Source organism: Nannobrachium achirus, assembly GCF_963921795.1.
Source record: "Nannobrachium achirus genome assembly, chromosome: 13".
Lineage (NCBI taxonomy): Eukaryota > Metazoa > Chordata > Actinopteri > Myctophiformes > Myctophidae > Nannobrachium > Nannobrachium achirus.
Window position 1 is genome coordinate 21,197,759 of NC_137833.1, and position 24,763 is coordinate 21,222,521.

The 24,763-nt window shown below is 44.5% G+C and overlaps 1 protein-coding gene across 4 annotated transcripts in view; it reads right to left on the bottom strand.

Moving 5' to 3' along the window:
• The window catches only part of ate1 (arginyltransferase 1), a 106,135-nt gene that overhangs the window by 21,112 nt on the left and 60,260 nt on the right, over nucleotides 1–24,763 (bottom strand). The window lies entirely within an intron of this gene.

Consider the following 24,763-nt stretch of genomic DNA (forward strand, 5'->3'; position numbering starts at 1 on the left):
ATAGTGGTTGCAAGTAGTTGCATGTTGCAAGGCGAATTATCGGTGTGGTTTGGACTTTAGATCGGCTATTTTTGCCTATTTGTCATTATGCTAAAGTGCATAGAGCTTAGGTGGTTAACCCAACATGCTGAATTGAAGGTATGTGGGTCCAGCATAGGCTGCAAACAAAAAGTAGAAAAGGAAAAAAAAAAGATGAGTACCAAGAATGTACAGAGTGAAGGAAAACAGCGTGCGACCTGGGTTGTATCACATGGCTCCAAACAAACACAAACTGACTAGATAACTAAACAAGCAGGCGCCTCCAACAGCGGGCCTGCTGCAACATCTCCACACACACACACACACACACACACACACACACACACACACACACACACACACACACACACACACACACACACACACACACACACAAAGAGTATTGTGACAATACAATATGGGCCAAAACATCCTGTACAATTTCACTCACTCACACACACACACAGAAGACACACACTCGTATACACAACGGAGGTCACGGAGTGTCGACCGAGCGGTGAAGAATGTGTGGGTGTGTATGTTACTATGTCTACTAACATAGGGATAGGACCTTTCCCCCAGAGAATTAATGTGAGCTGTATATTACTGTATGTAATATGTATGTACAGTACAAACAAAGAGAAACGACCGTAAAACAATCACACACGCTGAAAAATGAAAGCTATAGCAGCACCCTAACCCAGGCCCCATGTGTCTGTCAGTGGGCCTGTATGGAAAGTATGCAGCCTGTTTTCACAAGCAAAATGTACCAGTCCCGCAGTATGACCCGTTTGAAAACGAAAAAAAGAAAAACAGGAGGGGAGGTGACGGTCAAATTGACAGAAGCAGGGAGGGGCCCAGAGGATAAGGACCGAAGAATGGCCTCACACGCATGTTGAACTCTCGTCCAGCCACATCACTCGTGGAACAGTGTTGTTTTTGACAGTTTTAGTCTAATTTTAGTTGACTAAATATCATAAGATTATAGGCGACTAAATCTACAGTTGATTTAGTCAACTGAAATGTATTTTGGCAGGCCTTGATGGCATCGTAATGAATGATTTTACACTTGGTGGTGTGCTGAAAATAGCAGATCTACAAACGCGTTGTGAGCTTGTAGATCGGCTATTTTCAGCACGCAACACCTGAGAGCAACCAAACATAAAATGACTCTCTTCTCCACTAGTCCCTCCCTAATGTTTTAGTCTAGTTTTTATTTTGTAGACAAAATTGTCAATATATTTAGTCTTAGTTTTAGTCATCACAGCTTAGTTTTTATTTTGTTTTTATTTAGTTTTCGTCAGTCGACGACTCAACAAACATTTTTTCGTCATAGTTTTAGTCGACGAAATCAACACTGTCGTCGTGGAAAAAGTGAACACAGCCGAGTGAGAGTGGAAACAGGATTTGACCCATCTTTTCTATACACATTAATCACACAGTAATCACCGTGTTTCTTCAGTAACAGGGTATCCCCCATCTCTCCAGCTCTTTAATAAAACATAAAATACATCCCGCGCACATCCTGTACATTGTTTACACTAAAGCACACCTTAAAATTAATACTGAGGATATCGCGGTGAAGGCAGGCTCTAAGTGGATGGAGAGATAAGAGTGAACACTATGGATGCACACGCACGCGTATGCACACGTATGCACACGTATGCACACGCACGCACGCTCAATGCAACAAACCAAAACATTCTTCTGATTTCAACACACTCTCACTCTACACTCTCACACTCCACCTCAGCTCTATGGAGTCCTTCATCACCGCAGTAAAACACACCTTCCTATGCTCAACACACACACACACAAGTGCCCCTACCAAGAGCCTTGAATGGGCCCTGGGCACGGATGAGTGAGGGGACACAGGGAGGATGGAGAAACGGAGGGATGGAGGAGGTGTAGATAGAGAGAGATGACAACATGTAAGGGCAGGCTTGAGCTCGTATAGCATGATGAGAACCAACTGTGTGTGTGTGTGTGTGTGTGTGTGTGTGTGTGTGTGTGTGTGTGTGTGTGTGTGTGTGTGTGTGTGTGTGTGTGTGTGTGTGTGTGTGCGTGCGTGCATGTGTGTGTGCGTGCGTGCCTGCCTGTGTGAGAGAGACTAAACCCTTCAGGTCCCAAAATGGCCAACATGGAGAAACCGCATTCTAGTGAGATCTTTCACCTCAAGTGAGGTCCAAAATGCCAGACCCCACAAGAAAAAAAAAGAAAAAAAAAAAGTTTTCCTGGTTAACACATTCCCCCCCCACCCCCCTTTCTTTAGAATCGACAAGAACTGCAACATTACATTTGTATGGAAAACTACCCATCCCAACCCGTTGCTGTCCTCACAAGCAATGTGTGAGTGTGCACGAAAGAGGAGCCTTGATTCTTTTCAAAGCGTACTGTGTGCAGGTCCACAGAGAACGGCCAGTAACGGTGCACGCTCTCCAATGCACTCTAATAGAAGGGTTTGGAGGCCGACACACAGAACAGCCTACACAACCACAATGAGACACGCAGACATGGACTCCCCACCACTCCCACAGCAAAAAAAAAAAGGAGGGACGCAGAAAGAGGGGAGGAATCCACGCCAAGTACTGTAAGAGAGGACATGGCCATTAGTGGTCTGGAGAGGAGGAAGAGGAAAGAAGAGAATGAAAAAGGGAGAAGAGGAGGACTGTGGCTGGCCACCAGGGGTGTCGCACCAAATTCTGGGCCCTGGGTACAAGGATTCACTGCGGGCCCCCCATGAATGTTCTTCATAGGGGGAGGGGGTTTAACCCAGTTAGACTGGGAACGCATTATTTTGTGCTTTTTTCTCTTGAAAAATAGCAGATATACAAGCTCAGAGCGCAGCACTCGGTGCCACGCTATGAGCTTGTAGATCTGCTATTTTTGAAAAATCGTTAATATTTGTGAATATATTTGAATATTTCAAATCCTTCTAAGATTTTTGTAAAAACCTATGTTTCTATGTCAGTGGTGCTCAAACTTTTTCATGTGAAGGATCCCCAAAATGATATGTATTTGTCCACAGACCCCCCCATCTCAAAATATTTCGTTCCAGGGACCCCCCAGAATCAAGATTTGAGTTACAAATTAAAAAAATACATTTATTCAAAGATTTGCATACATTTTCACGACTTTTCAAAAATAGCAGATCTACAAGCTCGCAGCGCGGCACCTGTGAGCTTGTATATCTGCTATTTTTCGATAGCTTACGTATAAAATAATTAAGGCCCCTCCACCTTGGGCCCTAGTAACTTGGTCCCACTCCCCCCCCCTTGTGACACCCCTGCTGGCCACTATACTCTCTCTGTTCCTCCTTCCTATTGGACAAAGCTCGCTCTCTTGTCCTCCCCCCCAGCAGGGTTGGCTTGACGCCCCTGGCCCCCCCTGCAATTCTCAACGACTTCTGCAGTCTCCTTGGCTCGCGTCTTCAAGACGTGTTTTCCTGTTTTTGCTTCGGGCTCTCACTGTCATTATCCGTCTCTTCGTTTATCTAGAAGCCGCTGAAAGTCAAAAGAGAGGGAGAAGCCAATAATAGTTTCCTGGAAATGGGGGGACCTTTAAGAGAGCAACAGCGCTCACCTTACTAGCTGAGATTTCAGCGGTCTGCGCTTATATAAAACAGAGCCATCTCATCAGGCATCTGCAAGAGGAGGGGGGCGCGTAATGAGACTGCGGAAGTTATACAGTGTTGAGTACAGTGTGAGACAGAAAGCTAGGTGATAAGGGGATGAGAGTGAGAGTGTGTCTCGGTCTAGAAAATGCCACTGTTGTACAATGTGTTTCAGGGCTACCCATCTTCCCACCACTCACAAGAGATAGTCAGCAACAGCAGTGACCTCTCTACACAGGGTTTAAAAGAATAAATACAATTTCCCAACTCCTCATTGGCCCTCCTCTAACTCGCTTCGAATAATGTTACGATCATCCCACACAAACCAAATCCCTCAACATCCATCCTTCTTTGCCACGCTTGCTCGAGGAGGACACAAGTGCCAAGAGGGTGATGCCCTTGGAGAGAAAAAAACAGAACGACAGAATGGAGAAAGAATGAGCGAGGTAACAAAGGAGGGGAAACATTGACCGAACTCGGCGGCCACGACTTGGCTGCTACCAGAAGTGTGAAGAACGAGCCGGGAAGGGAAGGGGTAAATACAGATGGAATCATCGGGTAGGAGAGAGAGAGATGTAGAGAGACAGAGAGAGAAAGAGGGTGAGAATTAGATGCAGATGAGTGCAGGGACGGTATTTAACGTCGCCGAGACACGGCCTGGGGCGAGCTGATGGAAGTGATAGGAACAGAGGGAGTGCCAGCATGGAGAGGCCCACCACTAGGAGAGGGGGCATGAAGAGGTTAGGATGAGACAAGAAAGACCCATGAGCCAAGATGACTTTTATTTGTTAATTTATGTCTTATTTCAGACACTGGTTTATAGAGAGGCAGGAAAACGAAGGACACACAGATAGAGAAGAAACATGCCAAATAAGATGAGGGTCGGATTTGAACGTGGGCCGGGAATCTGAGGGACTTCTATGGGGCCTCTATGTGGTGTTTACTTTCCTCATCTTGTTACAGCTGTTGCTTTTACTGATCAAGATTGTGTTGTGTAAGCCACGTTGGTAAACTCCCAGACTGAGACAAGGATGAGATGGGAGGAAACACAGACAGACGTTTACAATACTAGACATACACGAGAACGATGCATGTCGAGATAGAACAATACAAGTTATGTACCCGTTGTCAGAGTACTCGTCGTCTGGACAATCGCCTATGAGACCGTCTCAACACGGGGCATCTCGGACGGATGGTTCACAAGATACACGAAGACGCACAGACGGACAGAGTTTACAGTAGGATGGGTTCTGTACCTGACAGAACATCATTCATTTCTTAATAAAATCACACCCGTGTGAACTGAGCGGTGGTTTACCCCCCCCCCTTCCCCCCTGTGTGTGTGTGCCTGGTCTGGCCTGGCCTGAACAACAGCGCCCCTCCCTTAACATGTGTGGTCATAAAAGGTACTGCAGGCCTGCAGGCTACATACAGACACACACGCACACACACATACACACACGGCCACGTATAGGAGACGGTGTAACCACCGCTCAAAAACCTAACTTCATTTCAAACATGCCTAAGAAGTACATAGGACCCGCACACCATCTTCAACTTGCCAAAAAAAAAAAACAGCACAGCTAAATACATTCAGAGTTCTACCACACCCAATCACTGATAGGGATGAGCCACCCAACAGGTGGTAATCATTAGACTAATTTGATCTTGTCATCACTGTCAGTATCTACACAGTTAACACACATACAATTAAGTTCTACTAAACAGTGAATCACAGTGTATGTCAAACTATACAATATACGAAAACGTTGCATTAAATAAAAATAGTTTTTTTGGCAAGTTGAAGATGGTGAAGATAGTATGTACTTCTTGTGCATGTTTGAAATGATGTTGAGCCCCGCCTATGCACCCATCGCTAAGCTTTGATTAGGTGTGCATAAGACTCTGTTGCCTTAAAAACGTAACTTAACATTTTGACCCAGGGTCATGATAGCATCTAAGGGTCAGCCTTTTTTTTATTACAATGCCAATCTTCCATAGTGCAGGTTTTCTAATGAAGTGAACCTTAACTAGCCTAGAGAGCTGGGGGAACATGATACAATCTCATTTGGCTAACAACTCCAGGCTCATTGTAAACAATTACACAACACCATCCCCCGGCCATGCACGAGATGCAAATAAACACATACCTCACAAAACGCTGTTTAAACACGCAGTTACACAACGTGCTGCAAATCTGCCATCGCTCGGTGCCCCCGGTTAACAGAGAAGTGCACTCCGTTTTCATCATGTACAAATCTACATTACAGTATGTAGTAGGTGGCTGAGGCCCTGTTGTCAAACACTACTTTATTGGAGTCAGAGTCACAAACACATAACTGTCACCTTATTTCTTCTGCAGTCACTCACCCTTTCCCCTAATTCCAACTCACTCTGTGTGTGTGTGTGTGTGTGTGTGTGTGTGTGTGTGTGTGTGTGTGTGTGTGTGTGTGTTTGCGTGTGTGAGACACACGCCCTCAGGCTAGGAACGACGCCCCTGGCCACATACCTGTGATTTATTTGAAAAGCAATTAATCAGACACATAAATTGTGCCGCTTCACTGCGGCTGAGGAATCCTCGTGAAAGACTACACCGCTACTGCCTTCTTTTTTTCCCTCCTTTTCCCGTCTCTCCGAGGAGGTGCTACGGAGCTTAAGACAATGTAGTTGTGGCGTGTAACACCTTTGAAGGAAGTGAGAAGAGACCTAACTTCTCTCCAAAATGGCTGCTATGCATGTAGCCTATTGAGGAGCGAGGAGCTAAATTGGCTGAGGTTTTGGACAAGGTTGACACCCCCTCGCGCCTTGGGAGCTTTTGGCTATGCTCCCGTCATGGCAGGGAACATTGAGTGTAGAAAAATTCTCATAAAATACCAAAGAAGTGTTTATTTTTTGTATTTACATGTCACCCACTTCCACTGTGCTTTCTGCTGGGATGCGCATTTAACATAGAATGACAGACAAATAAAACGTAGTACTATGCAGGAAAAAAGGGGGAAAATACCAAAGAAGTGTTTATTCTTTTTATTCTCACATCGCCCGCTACCACTGTGCTTTCAGCGGAGAGGCACTTGACACAAGGTCCCCCAGTCTCCCTTCTGCATTGCGAGACTACTAGAGCTGCGTCTAAGTCCTTAAATCAATGCTATTTCCTATTTCCTTGCTTGTATGTTAGTCCCTCCCATTGAGGAAATAGAGAAGAGGAGACGTCCCATTGGCCATTTCTGATGACAACATCACAGGTGATAGGCCAACTCCCAGGGGGCGGGACTAACATACAAGGAAATAGGAAACAAGTGAAGGAAATAGGAATAATTTAAGGACTCGAGACGCGGCTTAGGGGGGCATCAAACTCCCAACGTCCAAAACCTCAGCCGATTTAGCTCCTCGCTATTGAGGACGATAACTCTGGGCAACTCTGGGCCCTTCCTGTCTGGATTTAGACCCCAGGGAACACTTTTTTTTGGTGCTGAAACGAGAGCTCCTGTAGCGTCATGGCTGCAGTGTGCTGGTGTCATGGTTCAAAGTGATCGCCAGGTCCAGACGCGGTGCATGGGGGAGGGCTGAGCTGGATTGGGTGTCTCTGTGACTTAGGAGAGAGAGAGAGGGCTTCCCTGGACCCATTCCCTAACTTTACACCCACATCTGCTGCTGATTTCCTGCTCATATCTCCCGTTGAGTTTTCAGCCACCCTCCCCCAAGTCTAGGCGCGCGTGCGTGCGTGGACTGTGTGTGTGTGTGTGTGTGTGTGTGTGTGTGTGTGTGTGTGTGTGTGTGTGTGTGTGCACTTGCACGCGCATGCATGTGAGACACTATGCAGCATTTCCAACTGAAGCCTCCATGGGTCTTGATAACAGTATCAGTACAGCTGAAATGTCTCTTGGAAAGAGCACTAAGTTATATAGTAATCTGTTGGTCAACTAAAACACCTACTTCATTGCGAGACAGAGTGTCTCCAATGGTTGGGGGGGGGGTTCCTCAGAATAAGGATGAGGTCACCATTGCTATGAACAGGCTGGCTGTCCATGTGTGTTAACTGTGTTTGTGTCATGCAAAAAAAGATAAATCTTCCAAACGATAACGGGTAATACAAAAAGGGACCCATTGTACAAAGCAAGCAGCTACCAATGGACACAATAGTGAAAGGAATATGTGTGGATTACACAGTGGTCAAGTACCTCTGGCTAAAGACCAGGACTTTTGACCCAAATAGACAAACATGTTTGCCCGGCCACGTGTTGGACATCTTTGCGGTTCATTCTCCGAGTGGTGCAGACCCACGGACACGTCTGAACCCACGGCGGCACACAAAGACGCTCGATGTGACCCAGATCCGGCCAGGCCTAACCTGGGACGGCCCAGGGTCCAGCACTCTGACCCAGGGTCACATATAGCCAGAGTCCCGCTCAAAGACCAATAAACACAGGTCCCGATCCCGAACGTCCCCATTCACACACACCGCTCACAAATCGCCCCCACCCATCCCTCTCTCGTTCTGGGACTTTTAAACATACACACACACTCTCTCTCTCTCTCTCTCTCTCTCTCTACTAAACAAGAGGGCAAGGCTGGGGGGGCAGCAAATGCTGACAGACACATGTAAACAGCGCGGCTCAGACAAACACACACATGCACCTAGACAAACAGAGCTCACACTGAGAAGCGAACCGGCCAGAGGGGCGACAGCGTCGCTGAAAGACACGTCCAAACAAACTTGGTCTCGTTCCGTCTCCCAAAAATGGCGCGCACACACACACGCTGACACAAATACATATACAGACACACATTTTCACCACGATCTGTGACAATGTGTCTATGTGTGCCTGCGTGTGTTTGTGTGTGCCCTGAACATGTCTGAGGTCTGTGTTTTGGGGACGGGGGGAGGGGGGGGGGGGGACTTACACTAAACGCCGCTGTTTAAATACTCGGGGGCCCACCAAAGGCCTTTTCACCCCACTCAACACATTACCACAAGACGACCTTCAAATAAATAAAACATCCCGGCTGGTAACTCTGCCCCCCTGGGCCCCTAAGTCACCCCTCCCCCCTCCACCGGGGTCGGCTACGCGTCACGGCTCCAAGGATGACAGGTTAATGAGGAGAAAATATTTTTACAGGATCGCGTTTCTGACGGAGCCCCCAAAGAACCCAGGGCAGAGCTTTTATGGGCATCAGCTCGCCTCGCAGCAGGCACTTTTATCTCCTTCATCTCTTCTGGGTCTTTATTATGAGCAGGGCAGTGCCGCTACGCCTTCCTCACACAGAGCACGGCTTACAGGCTTACAGCCCCGGCCGCAGCTCCTAATCTGGTCTCCAAGCTCCACCTTGAGGGTCTGAAACCGGGGACCGAGCCCCCCTGACCGACGCCCCACGGACCGTCTGCTGTGTGCGAACCAACGTCTTTTAAATGCTTTTAGGAGAGTCGGTCCCGCCTCTCTGAAAGTTGTGTTTTTTCAGGGCTTTCTGGAAGCCGTGGTCTTGGGCCAAAAAAGGCCAAGGCCAGCCGTTTTCAGACAGACAGAGTGGCGCAGACACTGCAGGTTTGAAAATAAATAATTTTGAAGTTAATGGCAAGGCAAACACCTCAGGCTGGCAGCTAGAGGGCTCTGGATCTGCTCAGCGTGACACCACCTTCCAAACTCTCACTTTCACCCCTGTGACCCTCTCTCTCTCTCTCTCTCTCTCTCTCTCTCTCTCACTCTCTCTCTCTTCCCCCCCCCCCCCCCCTCCCCCCTCCAACCAGCCAGCCATCCCTTTCGCACTATCAGGGGCGTCACAAGGGGATGGAAAAGTGGGACTGAGTTACTAGGGCCCAAGGTGGAGGGGCCTTAATTATTTTATGCTTTAAAGGGGGGGGACTAAATATTTTTAGATGGGGGTCCGTGGCCAAATACATATAATTTTGGGGGTCCTTCACATGAAAAGGTTTGAGCACCACTAATCTGGCGAGCCATCGCAAAGAAAGGGCGACGCCCACTCGGTCTGTCTCTTCCAGAAGCGCAGCGACTCCGAGGCTGTCTCGAGAGATTAGAGCACCACTGACATAGAAACATATTCAAAGACTTTTCAAGATTTTTCAAAAATAGCAGAGAGTGCCGCGCTGCGAGTTTGTAGATCTGCTATTCAATAGTTAAAGAACAAAATGTGAGTGGATCCTTGTACCCAGGGCCCAGAATTTGGTACGACACCCCTGCGCACTATGTCCAGCCCTCCAGCCAGAGTAAGACTCAATCGCCTGACCCGACCCCTGTGAACTTTGCCCCTCGCCCTGTCAGCACTCCTCCTAGGGGGTGCCAAGCAGTGGCTGCCCCCAGACCGTGCTGTAGCCTGTTAATGATTTGTTAAAAACACAACCGTGGCAGGACAGAGAGAAGCGGGGGTGGGGTGAAAGCATAAAAGAGAAGGTGAAATTATCAAAAAACTTTAAACAAATGTTTCTGCTGAGAGGTGCACTGTTGGTGGTCTCCCGTTGAGCTAAATCAAACAACGGTCTTTCTGTCAGAAAGAGCTCCAATTTAGCACCGGTGGAGGGGAGAGGGTTGGAAGGGAAGGGGGGGTTTGAGCCTATAAATTTCACAGAGAGAGTGAAAACGGGGTTTGGTCTGGTTTGATCCAATTTTTGATGGGCACAGGTTTCTTACAAGGGCGATTGTGGGACGGCTATGGTAGCAAAGCTACCGGGGCCAGCCTAGTGTACGTCTGGAAATGTATTAAATATATACTGCCTCGTCTGGTCTCACCACAAAATGCACACAGAGAAACACAGAGCAAAAAGAAATGGGAAGTGTGTTGTTTGAACATGTATCAACTGCTGTCACCACAGCCGTTTCATACCACCTCCATCTGGAGGCATCGTGAATCAGTCGCATCGGAGCATGCATATATGACAATTAGAGAAATAAGATCCTTCCCCGAGTTAAAACAAAACAGCTCTCTCCTCTGCTCGCTTTGCCAAACAGCTACTTTACACCAAAAGGCGCGAAAGTGTGCCTGTGGTTTATCTTTCTAAATGAAATCATTCTATTCGGTTGAAGGCTTCTCCCTCCCTCTCTCCCGTCTCTATCCATCTTTCATCCCAACCAGCATGGTGGCTGGATTCGTGTGCAGTTGTTGAGAGAAGACTGGGAGAGACAGAGAGACAGAGAGAGAGAGAGAGAGAAATATATACAGTATAGAGAGAGAGAGAGAGAGAGAGAGAGAGAGAGAGAGAGAGAGAGAGAGAGAGAGAGAGAGAGACAGACAGACAGAGAGAGAGTTGATGCAGACACTTTATACTGTGCCAGGACCTGCAGGGTCTGTGAAGCATAAAGGCTCGCTCAGGTCTACACAAACACCAGTTAACAGAAAAAAACTCTGTGCACTGGCACAGCAGGGAACAAGACTCATCAATGTAAGGAGGTAGTGGTAGTGGGGTTAAAGCTACAACCTGGGATTTATTTGAAGGGATAAAATGTTATTTGAATCGATGCTTAGAGTATTTTAAAACAGTATACAGAATCTGGTTCATCTTAGGGATGCAAATTATCGATTAATTCATTCATTGAGAGTTGCTAACCCTATCGATCGATTAATCGATTCATTGATAAGCTGCGTTTTTTTGGACCAAATGTTGAGTTCTTGACCTAAAACCGAAAATGAGTGCAGAAACATAATTGCCTTGATGTATATAACATTGACAAGCGTCAAAGAGCATCAGCTGGACACGGACACACACACACCTCCCCTTTGCAGTGCCCTATGGAGTCATCCCATAGTTCATCTGCATTGGTTATAGGTGGTGTCCATACTCTTCCATGTGAGAAATGTAGTCCCTGGAGTCAGGTAGGACACCTTTTGGTAGACTATGTCAATGAAGTTATTTGAAGCAGATGGTGCACCTTATTGGCTCTATGCACAGCAGCCATATTGGAAAGAAATTGGGCCCCTTCCTTACTTCCTTCACAGGTGTTACCAATGATTCTGATAAAGGCTTTGTTCCATTTAGTGTAGCATAGTGGTTCTTAAACACTTTGATTTCAAGGACCACCATAACTCTTGAGAGTGTACAAATGGAACCAAATGGACCCGTACGGATCCATTTGGTTCCATTTATACACTCTCAGAGTTACAGACATATAAGGGGCCATTTGGTACCCCCTCAAGGACATTTTGAGACACACTGGTGTAGCAGAGTGTTTCCAGTGAGCCAACATGCACACTATCAGCACTCTGACTCTGTTTGACCAGAATGGAACAGAGCCTTAATCAGTATCATTGGTAACACCTGTGAAGGAAGTGAGGAAGGGGCCCAATTTATTTCCAATATGACTGTGGTGCATACAACCTATTTTACACTACACTAGATGTACTGCCATCTAAAATTGTGGATATTGCCACAAGAGAGGGAGAAATACAATATAAGCATCGTAGCATTGAAATATCAATATCAATATTCAATCAAAAGCACCCTTTTCAAATGGCCAAAGGCCGTGTACTGTACCGTACCATGGTGAGACGGGGATGTGGGGCCCCTCTGTGAGGGACTAACCTCCGGATGCCTCAAACCCATTTACTGTCACTCTTAATCTGCACAGATGTACATCCAAGTGACACGTAGAATCCAAGGTCACGTACATAAGCATAACGTACATTGCGATGAGAAGGGGGGAAAAACACACACGCAGGGTCCTGAATGTTGTGGCTCTTAAGCCTAGCATGTCACTACCTGCCACCGCATACCTGGAGGTTAACAGAGAGATAGTGAGAGAGGGAGCACTAGGCAGCCAAGATTCATTACATTACTACATGATGTTACATTCATTAATTAACTTTTATTGCTATGGAAATATGGGTAGAGTTCATTTATTAATTTTGTTTACTTTAACTAGTGTATGTTTTTGAAATTATTTGAATGGAAGATAGATAAATTACATTTATATTGTTGCACATTAGTTAATGGTGCTGTCCATTGCTTTGGATAACAGTGTTATTTCTTGTTTTATGCAATAAACATTTTAATAAATTAGATTATTCGTTATACAGAATGTCCCATTTGAAGTTCTCAAACACAAATCTTTCGAAAGTAGCAGATCTAAAAGCACACAATGTGTTGCATCGCAACGCATTGTGAGCTTGTAGATCGTCTATTTTCAAATGGCTGAAATGTATATAGGGCTGAAGTCGTTACTGTATGTTTTGTAATAATAATCCAAATCTGCAAAGTAACTAGGAGTAGAAGTATGAAAATGGTAATGAAAATGGTAAATAGAAATACTCCAGCAAAGTACAAATACCTCAAGGAAGTAAATGTACTTAGTTACTTTACACCACTGTGTTGTTTATGTGCAGGTGCAGGTATGGTATGGTATGCATGTGTCTGGAGGAAATGAGGCCTGATGGACATGTCTGCACCATGAGGCACTATGTCATGTCAAATCTATGTCATGTGAATGGAGCTTATGGTGACAGGGAAGCCCCCAGGCCAAGACAGCCATTAGCGTGGCAGAAAATGACTGCACATGCCAGGCTACGTGCTTAATTACGCTCCTTTATAGCGATTGTTCACAATCGTACAATACAATAAGAAAATGTACAGAAAAAGATTATCAAATAAATGTGAATACAAATATTTTTAACAGTGGAAAAACATGATTATATATTGTAATATTTAATGTTTGTATGAGTAATTGTGAAATTGATAAGATTAGTCATCATCACGATATCTGGGGAAATAACAATCATGATTCAACATGGTTCTCAAAGTGGGGATCAGGGACCCTCTGGGTTCCTTGAGGAGGTTTCAAATGGACCATTACAGGTCCATTTGTACACTCTCAAGAGTTACTCCATAGACTACATACAGGCATTATCAACGGGTGGCTTAATTGCATTCCGCTCACTGGCTCAAACATTAAGGCATGCATTGAACTTTAAGCCCCAGCCCATGCAGAGAACTGATGGCTGTTGCTAGAGAGATGACTTGATCTCAAGACAGACAGTGTTTGTGTGTTTGTGTGCGCTAGGAGGAGCCGGGCCTGAATGGGAACGGAGGTGCAGCTGCCGCAAAGCAGCTCCTTAAAAGTCAGTGAAGTACCGCTGAGCAACGAATAAATCCTTTTCATCTTTGCCTCCTTTTCTCATTTGGCACACATTTCGTCACTCCTCTTTTTTGCTCCCCATCTGTCCCCTTCCTCCTCCTTTCATTGGTTTCGCTCGCTCCTTCTTTCTTCCTCTCTGTGGAAACTTTAATGGTTTCCTGGGCTCGGCTCGAGACATTCTTTCACAGCGAACAATAATAACAAGAGTAAGAACCACTTTATGTAACTCTCCCCCCCCCCTCACCAATAGGCACAGTGTGTGTGTGTTTGTGTGTGCGCACGCGCGCTCTCGAGTGTGTGCACGCTTAAAAACAAGTGTTGGGTCTGTTGAGACCAGGTACTGCTGACTACTAAACACTTTCAACATGGCGTCCCTATTTTGGGAATGTGAAAATTACAGCAAAAACAGCAGATATTACAAGCTCATAAAACGTCACGGTCACAATGTGCCAGGTTGTGAGCTTGTAGATCGGCTTGTAGCCAGGTAAGTGAGCTCTTAGTTTATTATCATCCAAAGTCTGCCTCATTAAAAATTACATTCAGGCACATTCTGAATTCACACAATCTTCTATAAAGAAATGGAAAATTACCACCACACGGCATGGTATTTTAAGACCCAGCTCTGCAAAATAAAACTTGCGGAAAATTATCAAACAAAAGCTAAATGAAATGGCGAGTGTATTGTGCAAGTATCTGGCACTAAACGGAATGAGTTGTTATGATGGAAAGTGGAAGAAAATCTGAGGGAAGAGACATGAGCGGATCTGATTGTTTGTTTTTAAAAGATAAATATGCAAATGCGAATAAGGTCCAGGTGCTAGTCCAATCCTGAACCACGCCAATTCACGAACTGCACTTTCAACCAGATATGTTGCAAGACCTTTTAGTGGTGCCAAAATATCACTGCAGTAAGCAGCACGGGACTCGGCTCACTCCTCCTGAGAGGCCCCAGGATACATGGGTTTCATTTTGGCTAGTGGGTCTCATTCCACACTAAGGCTGCAGTACATCCCTGCACCACTACATGAACTAGTTCAGAGCTCACAGTGGAGTCCCACCTCCATAGTTACAAGGCAAGTTCTTAATTTAACAAAAAAAAAAGAAAGAAAAAAAAGAAAAAAGAAATTAAATGAACTAACTATGGTACAGCAAGGGTCTTCAACAGGGGGTCCGGGACCCTAGGGGGTCCTCAGAGTTACTGCAGGGGGTCCTCCAAATCTTTATGATAGCAACTTTTTTCTCCTTTTTTATATTAACCACTTGAACCCTAGCGTCCATATTCTGAGAACTTTAGTCAAAAATAGCAGATCTACAAGCTCACAAGCTCGTGCTGCGAGGCGTTGTGAGCTTGTAGATCGGCTATTTTTGGCAAAGAGCTTTGGTGTAGACGGGAAAAAGAGCAGACTAAGTACAGAGTGAAAGGTCAAGTTTATTAAGTATGGTTCAAGTGGTTAAATATCTGAAAACACAAATTGACATGAATCCAAAATACACTGATGATTGTGCTATCAAACAATGAAACTAAATGGAATGTCTGAAAAGGTTGTGGGGGTCCCTGCTTCATCTCTCTCTCGGCTAAGGGGTCCTTGGCCTAAAAACGTTGAAGACCCTTGATGTACAGTACAGTGCTTAGTCAAGTCAATGACTGTGTTTCAGGTCAGTACAGTACCCTTGAGATCCAATTTTGAGAGAGCGAGAGAGAGAGAGAGAGAGAAAGGCAGAAGGACCAGGACCTTTGGTCATTTAGCCTCCTATAGCTTCTCCTTATGTTCTCTGCAGCCCAACATCAGACAGCCATGGTGAACGGCAGAGGGAGGGCAAAGGAGATGGGGGACCAGAGCCAGGGGCAGGATGTCACGTCTAGCCCTGACACCCAGCAGCCAAGCAGGCAGGCAGCAAGGCTCGGTGGGACACCCCGTCCCAGATCGGAGAACAAAGGAGAGGGTCTGACACTACCCAGGCAGACTGGCTGGACTCCAGGCCTTCAGGACCCTTCACGGCCCGACTCTGCGGGCCAACGTCCAGGCTCTGGACATGGGCCTGTGGAGGTTTACACCACCGCACATGGAGCTGTTCCACTGGACACACTGAGGTGTGAACCCTTTCCCCCCCTCATACAAGAGCACTGAGGCGTACCGTTGGATGGAAAACCAGCTAAAGGATAAAGCGGATGTGACACCTCCTAAGCCACTTCCGTTTTGCGCAAATGTATCTGAATAGGAATTAAAATCCTCTAAGCATATTATACATTATAGCTTATTGCTTAGCAGAAATGAAGAAAAAAAAAGCAAAGATATTTTAAGATATATTTTCATGAACGGAAATAACAGCTTCCTTTCTAAGGAGGTGTAGTTCCAGACTCTGTAGCATTCAGAGATTGTGGAATAGTTGTCGGGCTATGTGAGACTAATAGAAGAGTGATTCCCAGAATTCAGTTCAAAACAAAACCACGGTTTACATTAACATTGCTGTTTATAATTTGGGGTCTCAGTGGTGTGCATACAAAGTAAATTAACTGAACAACCCAGTAATTTTTTGTGGGATGGATTTTTCTGAAAATATGCAATATAGCAAGCTGTTTTGATGAAATGGTGAATGAACGCCAATTCTTCCCTGTCATACTGGAAGGCAAATGGGACTCATATTAATACCCCCCCCCCCCCCCCTCTTCTTAAAGATGGGGTGCCAAGCTAATAGAAACTGCAGGCTTTCTATTCCTGAAAAGTTGCAATGTTATAATAGAAGCCATTGTTCTCGTGATAATAAAAATCTAAATATAACAACAAAAATCTTCTTTAAAAAAAACTGCATAACGATGATGTCACTGGCAGACGGGATTTTGAACTGCCCACAGCTCTCCTAAGAGACACAGACCGAGTAGAAAAAATTGTGCCATTTTATCTTTAACATTATTGAGGACCAATTATATGAATATAGATTGAAAAGTGGTGAAGTTGTCCTTTAATATCAACCGAAATGTGCATACATCTTTAACTGTGCTATATAGCTGAGCCTGCGATCCCTACGACGGATATGAAATATCATTTCATTGCCTGTGATCTGCGTAGATCTGATCTGAGAAGGACAGCCTCATGGAAGTGACATTTTATATTGCATAAACAAATGAAATTCAATATAGCAAGTCATTCTGCGTTTTCAAAATCTTTCTATTAAACTGACAGATTGCATATGGCTGTTGGTGCACAGAGTGCAATGCGTGCGTTCTGTAATCCTACCATTTCCTCAAGCTGGAAAACATTTAGCATGTTTTTTATGCATTATAACCGCACAAGACAAAATGGTTAGATGTTAGTTAGATTTGTGCTTTATGACGTACAGAGAATATTGAAGTCATAATATCCATGTCGGTTTCTCCATCATAAAAGGTTTACTGAATTGATAGAATATTTTAATGTTAGCTTTTAAATTGAGAAACGTTGAACAAAACAAAGAAAAAATTACAGCAGCACGACAATGAACACAACATAATAGTGATACAATAAAAAAGGAATAGAGCATCGCCAAGAATAAAGCCATATTTTGTCTATTTTTCAACACAGCCCAAACACAAATACAAAAAGACCATCATCACCATCAATGCAAAAAAAAGAAGAAGAATACAAAATGCACATCATGCACTGCACACAGATGATCTCACATTCAAGGGGCAGGACGCTCAACAAGTACAAGTAGGTCGGGAGTGGCTTATTGTCGGTATCAGCCGGTAACTTGCGCTAGACCCCTGGGAGATAGATTGCTGAGGTGGAGCGCCACACCTAAGCTCCCAGTACTTACTTACTGCACGACTTGCCGCACCCAAGCCGTGCTACTCATATGCTGAGTTGACGATGCCCGGATCTTGTGGTGCAAAGGCAAGAGCTCTACCGACGTAGCTACCCGGACACAAAGTAAGACAAAATTGAACGCCAATTCTCATAAAACGTAACCAACCTCCCATGTGTGCGTCTGGTAAAAAGAGTAGAATCTGATTGAACTTTGGAGAGCAGGGAATCTTCAGACTGGACTCCAGATAGAGCTGTAATAGGACAGGGCCCAAAAACTATGTCAAAATATACAAAATAATGTAAAAATAATTGCATTTCTGAAAAGTAGTATATTTAAGAGTTCCCTTGGGATCCAAGCCTGCAGTAATGAATAGGCTCCAAGATCATTGGACTTCCCACACCCACACTTGTACAATAAGGCCATCAGACGCTTAGCACTTTCAATAACAAATAACACTGATCATCCCCTGTATCGGCATATTGGTAGGATCAGCGGTTCTACTGTAAAATGTTTTGTATAACTGTACATCATGCAAGTACAGTAACGGCAGGGGAAGTAGCTAAGAACGTAGGCAAAGATCTGAGCTATCCGTGTACGAAAGTTGGAGTCTGTAGAACCAACCATGTGCTGTGAGACCCCTTTCATGCGATTTGGGGCCCATCTGCCTCGGTTTCAATTAGTAGTTGGGATTATTATTAATTGAAAATCACAGACATACTGTATGGGTACAATAACCAGAATGAAGAAGTGGAATTGGAAAGAAAAAGCAAGAAAGAAACAATTGAAGGAGATAAGGTTCCCAGGTGTCCAGCAGTGGACAGGTGACCTCCAGAAACCAGGCAACCTCCAACGATGACAACAACAGCAGTAGTGGTGGAAAAAGTACTCAAATGTTTTACCTACAGGTAAAAGTGTCAATACTGCAATATAGAAATACAAGTAAAAGTCTGGAATTCAAAATTGACCTGAGTAAAAGTACAAGTACATGTATTTAAAGTACTAAAAGTAAAAGTACTAGTTATGAAGAATGTCCTGTCTAAATAGTGTACAAGTCTTTTGAAAATAGCTGATCTACAAGCTAACAACGCGCTGCGCCGTGTTGTGAGCTTGTAGATTGGCTATTTTCAAATAGCCTAGTTTAAATAGGGTTCAAGTGGTAAATGTATGTTTTGTAATAATAATAAAAATCTACAAAGTAACTACTGTAGTAACTAAAGTTTTCAAATAAATGTAGTGGAGTAAAAGTATAGTACAGGTATTTGGATCCGAGATGTAGTGGAGTAGAAATTGTAAATACTCAAGTAAAGTACAAATACCTCAACATTGTACTTCAGTACAGTCCTTAACACTTGGGGAGCCAAACTCGTTCACTGACGAGTTATGGCCACTAGATGTCACCCTGCCACAGGAAGTTATATCGTCGAGGGACGAGTCAACAAATAGTTAACTTTTCGAGACCGCAGCTTCCCTTTGCATGCCCTGAATCCATTACGTCACCCAGCCAGGGCAGGAAGCCCCCTGTCTCTCCCCACACGGAAGGATTTTACATGGCTTTAGATTCTACTTTGAAACATAAGAACGGCTTTATCTGAGAATGAGGTAAAAACAGCCCCATGGAGGCAGAGAGCTGATTGTTTTCACGGCGACACTTTACCGCAAATTTACCGCGATTTTTTTACCGCGAGTTTCGCGAGCGTTTGTAAACAAATGGAGTACCTCCTCAATCTTCTCTGGACACGCACGTGCACACGCACGAAGCTTGCGGGGCTCATCAAAACATAACGTAAGTCAATGGTGGCACCAGCAACAGCTATAAATGTTATAAACCTTGGCCGCCCATGTGTTAAAGAGGTGGTGCCATGATATTTCCCCCCTCTAAAACATGATTATCAGGTATTATGATTATACTAGGAGGAAGATTTTTTCCAAAAAAGTATACAGAAAGAGTTAAAATTGGGTTTTTATGTGGCCACACCCCCAGTTCATTAACTCATTTAGTGCCACCCCTTTCACCACTAGAGGGCGCCCAGTGGCCATAGAAAATCCCATAGAGATATGCTGGTATATGCAGAAGCCCTGCAGCCATGACTTGCCTGAACACTTTCCTTTGTGCATGTACAGGAAGAGGATGAAGTTAGCTTGAAGTTAGCTATTGGCTACCAAGCATTTTAGAAGCCTTATTTTCGTCAACTTAGCCATGATTAAACCTTGCACACCTCATGCATGGGAAAAAAACAGAGAAGAATGAGCTCTAAAAAATCCAATGCAATCCTGGATTGCATTGGAGTGGATTTGTGCAGTTTGTTCACAGCTTTCAAACAAAAAAATCCGATTGGAAATCCGTTCAGGCATTCTTGAGATAATCGCCATTATGTTTTACATGTTATGTAAACAAACATGGCTGCCCTGTATGTTAGATGGGGTTGTATGGGGGTGGAACATGCAAAATCGCGATTGAAATCATGTTCACCAGATTTGATGGGGTCCAAAAAAAAAAAAAAAAAATTCAAAAAATTTTTTTTAATTTATTTTATTTTTTTTTTTAAAGCCGAACTTGTTCGGGATCGGCACTCTGCGATACGATAATAAAGCCGAACTAGTTCGGGATTGGCACTCAATGAGTTAAGTATGCATGGATGTCATGGTGGGTGGTGACCTAGCTGAGTTAGCCACACCCCACAGTGTTGGGTGAATGGCAATTAGGGGAGGAGTTGATTCTGTGATGTCATCATATCTGTGTTTTTTAACTGACACTTTTGACCAGAGGTGGCAGCCTCCAAGAGAAAACAAACAAATACCAAGTGAATAAATAATTGCTCATAAAAACCACACCAGGGGGTCTAATGAGGTACTTTCAACCTCGTAGACACATGAAAAACAGAAAAAGTACAAAACTATGGCACCACCTCTTTAAGTAAATGTACTTATTTATAATTCCACCACTGAACAGCAGCAGCAGTAGGGCAGTGACAGGGCCTCTCCCCAAAGCTCCATCAAGCTCCATCCTCTCCCCAAAGATCCATCCTGGGGACCTTGAACAATTCCACACAGTATGTCGCTGCATTAATGAGCGACTCGGTCATATGCAAATTGGGCCATGTAACGGGACACTGTGTGTGTTTAGAGCGCTAGTTCCCAAGCACTGGGTTGGGACCCATTTGTGGATCGTGGACATATTTTTATGGGTCCCTTAATTTTGGTTTCCTATATTTTGTTTTTAGTTATTATTATTTCAAAAACATTTTTTTAAAAACATTCCCAAAAAAGCAAAATCTTTCATGAATTAAAAACAAATCCAACTTTTTTTTTCCTGTAATTTCATGAAGAAATAAAAGAAAAATCAAAGAAATCCCATGAATTAGAAAACAAATGTTTAAGAAGTAGTGAAAATAGCCGATCTAAAAGTTTGCAACGTGGCACAAAGCGACACATTTCTCTTTTGGGTCACAAGCTAAAAAGTTTGGGAATTTAGTGTGTGTATATGTGTGAGAGCAAGTGCTTGTCTGTGGGAGAGCGTGTGCGCGAAAAGGTGGGAACTGGGCAACCTTCTCACCCTTGCTCCGCACCCTACACCCCACCCCTGCGAGGGAGAGATAGGAAGAGGTAAGCTAAATGAGGACATTGTGAATAAGGTTCCCCCAAACAGTGCGCACGCACACACACAAGTATGGGAGGCGGGGGAAAATACCACTGCAGGGGGGGCTAGGAGCTGTGGTAACGGCATGATTGAGATTTTACACACACACACACACACACACACACACACACACACACACACACACACACACACACACACACACACACACACACACACACACACACACACACACACACACACACACACACACACACACACACACACACACACACACACACAGGGGGACATATCAAACCACACCCTAATAGAGAAAGGGGGGCATACCAAAACCTGAAATATACAAAGGGAGACGGGTAAAAAATAAATTAAAAAAGGCAGATGTGGCACTTTGCCATAATCCCCAACAAGACATCAGTCTCCCATGGACAGGGACATGCTTTGGGGAATAGCTGAATGAAATAACAGAAATGAAAGCATCATTGTGGGAATAGAGGAATTAGGGGATGAATGAGAGAAAGAAATGGATGAATGGGACATTCTTGGCTCACCTAATGGACTTGGAAGAGGGTTGCTTACTTTCACCAGCCCCCACGAAAACTATACATTGTCGGACAGCGTTTGAGGTGAATGTAGGCGTACTGCGTGAGAGCTGGTTGCGCACGTCACATTTCTCTCCCTCTCCAAGCCCGACGCTGCACTCGTAGATCAGCACTGTGTTTGTTTGTGTGAGTGTGTGCACTGTGCAGCATATACAGTATGTGTATGTGCACATCTTGGTCACACTCCTTAGGGCTGGGCGATTATGACAAATCAATATCATTATTATTTCAAAGTTTTTCCTCGATTACGATTAATGTAGACGCTCAAATAGCAGATCTACTGTATACGTAGATCAGACTTTAGCTATTTGTATACGCCACCAAAGAAGTAGCTACAGGGTTAATTGGTTAATGACAATAATCGATTATAAAAACAAATCTATAATTTTTCCCCCATGTTGATTCGTTGATTTCTAATCCATTAGATAGTTTAGAAAAAAAGGGGGAAAATGCTTCTCAATTAGTCAATTAATCTACATGAGCGCGATTAAGTCGGTTATTGGTTCTAGATATCGGTTTCGATATATTTTCGGTTAATTGCTCAGCCCTCCTTATGTTGCAGAGTTACAGTGGCTGTCTCCAATGTGACCTCTCTCTCAACCGATAATGTCTTCAGCAGCACCGTCTGCCCCCCCCCCCCCCCTCTCCCTCTCTCTCCGTCTACACTGGGTTCAGTCCATCAAATCTATTTACATTCTTCCTCGCTTCCATCCCTCCTTCCCTCAGGTTTTTACAGCGGATGAATCAGCTGTTCAGGTCTAATAGCTTTTCCGTGTGTGTGTGTGTGTGTGTGTGTGTGTGTGTGTGTGTGTGTGTGTGTGTGTGTGTGTGTGGTGTGTGTGTGTCTGTGCATGTATGAGTCAGTCACCAGTGCACTGTGCTGTGCCTGCCAGGTGTTTGTGCACATCATGCATGTAATGCACATCTACGTACGGCACACGCATGCACCAAACGTGAATGCGCGCACGCACACATATGTTTCCGCTGCTTTTGTACCATACTGCCGCAGTCAGATGGCTTTACCATTTAACGTCTGAGAGCACGTACATGATGTCGTGTTCATATTCTCAGCGGGGCTTCTAACCCACAACCATGTGTGATACCTCTTGTCTTTGGAGAACTGCAACACATATGCTACCACATCAGAGAGGTTATGCAAGTTCTGCGCAAAGAATACAACATCCAGCTAATAGCCATTGCAAGCGTCCACCATCATCGCATTAATCATCCATTATTCAGTAACAAGTGCAGTAAGTGGACTCTATTTGGAGTGAAATGTTAATGTAAGAAAGGGAACATTAGAACATGAATGAATTAACATTAACGATGCTGGAGTAGTTGCATCAAAAAGCAAAATGATGAAAGGAATGGATCATATGCACTGCAAGATCCTACCAGCACTGGCCAGTGGCCATCTCTAAAAAGAGGCTTTGCTGCGATAGGTTAGCGAGCTGTAGTGAGCACAGGGCTAAACTTTTCAGCTTCTGGGCTTAAAGCCGCCGCCAGAGTCCACGCGGCAATGAGGGGGGGAGAAAGAAAAGAAAAACAACAACACAAGGAGAGCGGGAGAGAGAGAGATCAAGACAGAAAATGTCTGCGATGGGGAGAGAGAGAAAGAGACAGAGGAGGAGTGAAAAATTAAGAGGATGAGAGGGAGAAAGAGAGCTCTCGCGCTCTCCCTGTTGAGGCCCTTGCACCTAGAATAACATGAGGGTGAAAGGGAAAGTGTGGGGGGGTGTGGGGGGGGGGCATACGCACACAGTGAAATCCTGTGTTAATTTTATTGTCAATATGTTTAGTATTAGTTTTTGTCATCATAGCTTGGTTTTTATTTACCTTTCTTTTGTCAGTGGAAAAAAGCTAGTCGACGAACATTTTTCGTCATAGTTTTAGTCAACGAAATCTCAACACTACTGGGAGAGAGCTGGGGAGAGAGAGAGAGTGGGTTTAATACCTTCCACAGGTGTCTCCGTTTCCCCTCAACGTACACCATTACCAATGGTCTGACATGAGGCCAAATTACCCGATGGCTGTAAAACGGTGGAACTACACAACTGTATGCCCATCCGTGTACAGCAGTTAGAGTTGAGAAGACATGCAGATGGTCCTGCCATGCTGTCGTGTACGTACACATACACACAGAGCCTGATTTCTGGAAGTGAGGCTCTGCGCAAGGGATTAAAATAACAAACAGATAGAGCGGAAACACTGGGCTCTCATGAATCGGGCTCGCACATCAAAGTCATGCTCATATATCATTCTGACAGTTCAGGGAGCGCGGCAAAACTTCCACTCTCTATGAGATACTGTAAACAGAGAGGGGCAGAAATAGTACACACACACACAATTGTACTTATGTGAGTAACTATTTGCAGCCGTAAGGATTCAGTAGCATAAAGAAGGCAAAGAAAGACTCAAACGGAGCAGTGTTGAAATGGTTAGATATGAAATAGTCTGTGCTAAAGATAGCAGAGGAGCAGGAAAGGAGAGGAAGTTTGTAAACTAGGGAGCACGGAAGTTTGTATTATCAGTAAATTCTAGCATTAAGAGATAACCAGGGAACCTATTACTTGCCAAGGCAGACCGCTCAGTTTGCACTGGATATGATGAGGTTTTAGAGGTCATCCATTTATTCCTTTCTTTCAATCTTTTTATTTAGTTTTTTCACAAACTGACTCACATATATAAATCGAATAACATTTAATCAAATAACATAACACACATTTCTCAACAGTCTCCAACGTAGTGGCCCTTCAGCTTCTCACTTCTACAATACAAAAAAAATGACCGTTTTGTCTACCCAGGACGGAGATGCGAGAGACTAGGAAAGTCTTTTGTACTGGCTGCTCTCAAGCTGTACAACGAGACACACAACGGTCGATTGACAAGGACTACCTTGCTAACGTCGGTACGACGGTAGCCTTTTTTTCTTTCTTTACTGGAACTATATCTGCACTGACTCTAACCTCTAAGGACCTTCCAGGAAGGGTGCTCTTGTGCGTCTTGCTGCATCACCCTTTCTTGTTTTTTTCTTTTTGCTAGTTGTTTTTATCGCTCTGACCTTTGGACACTG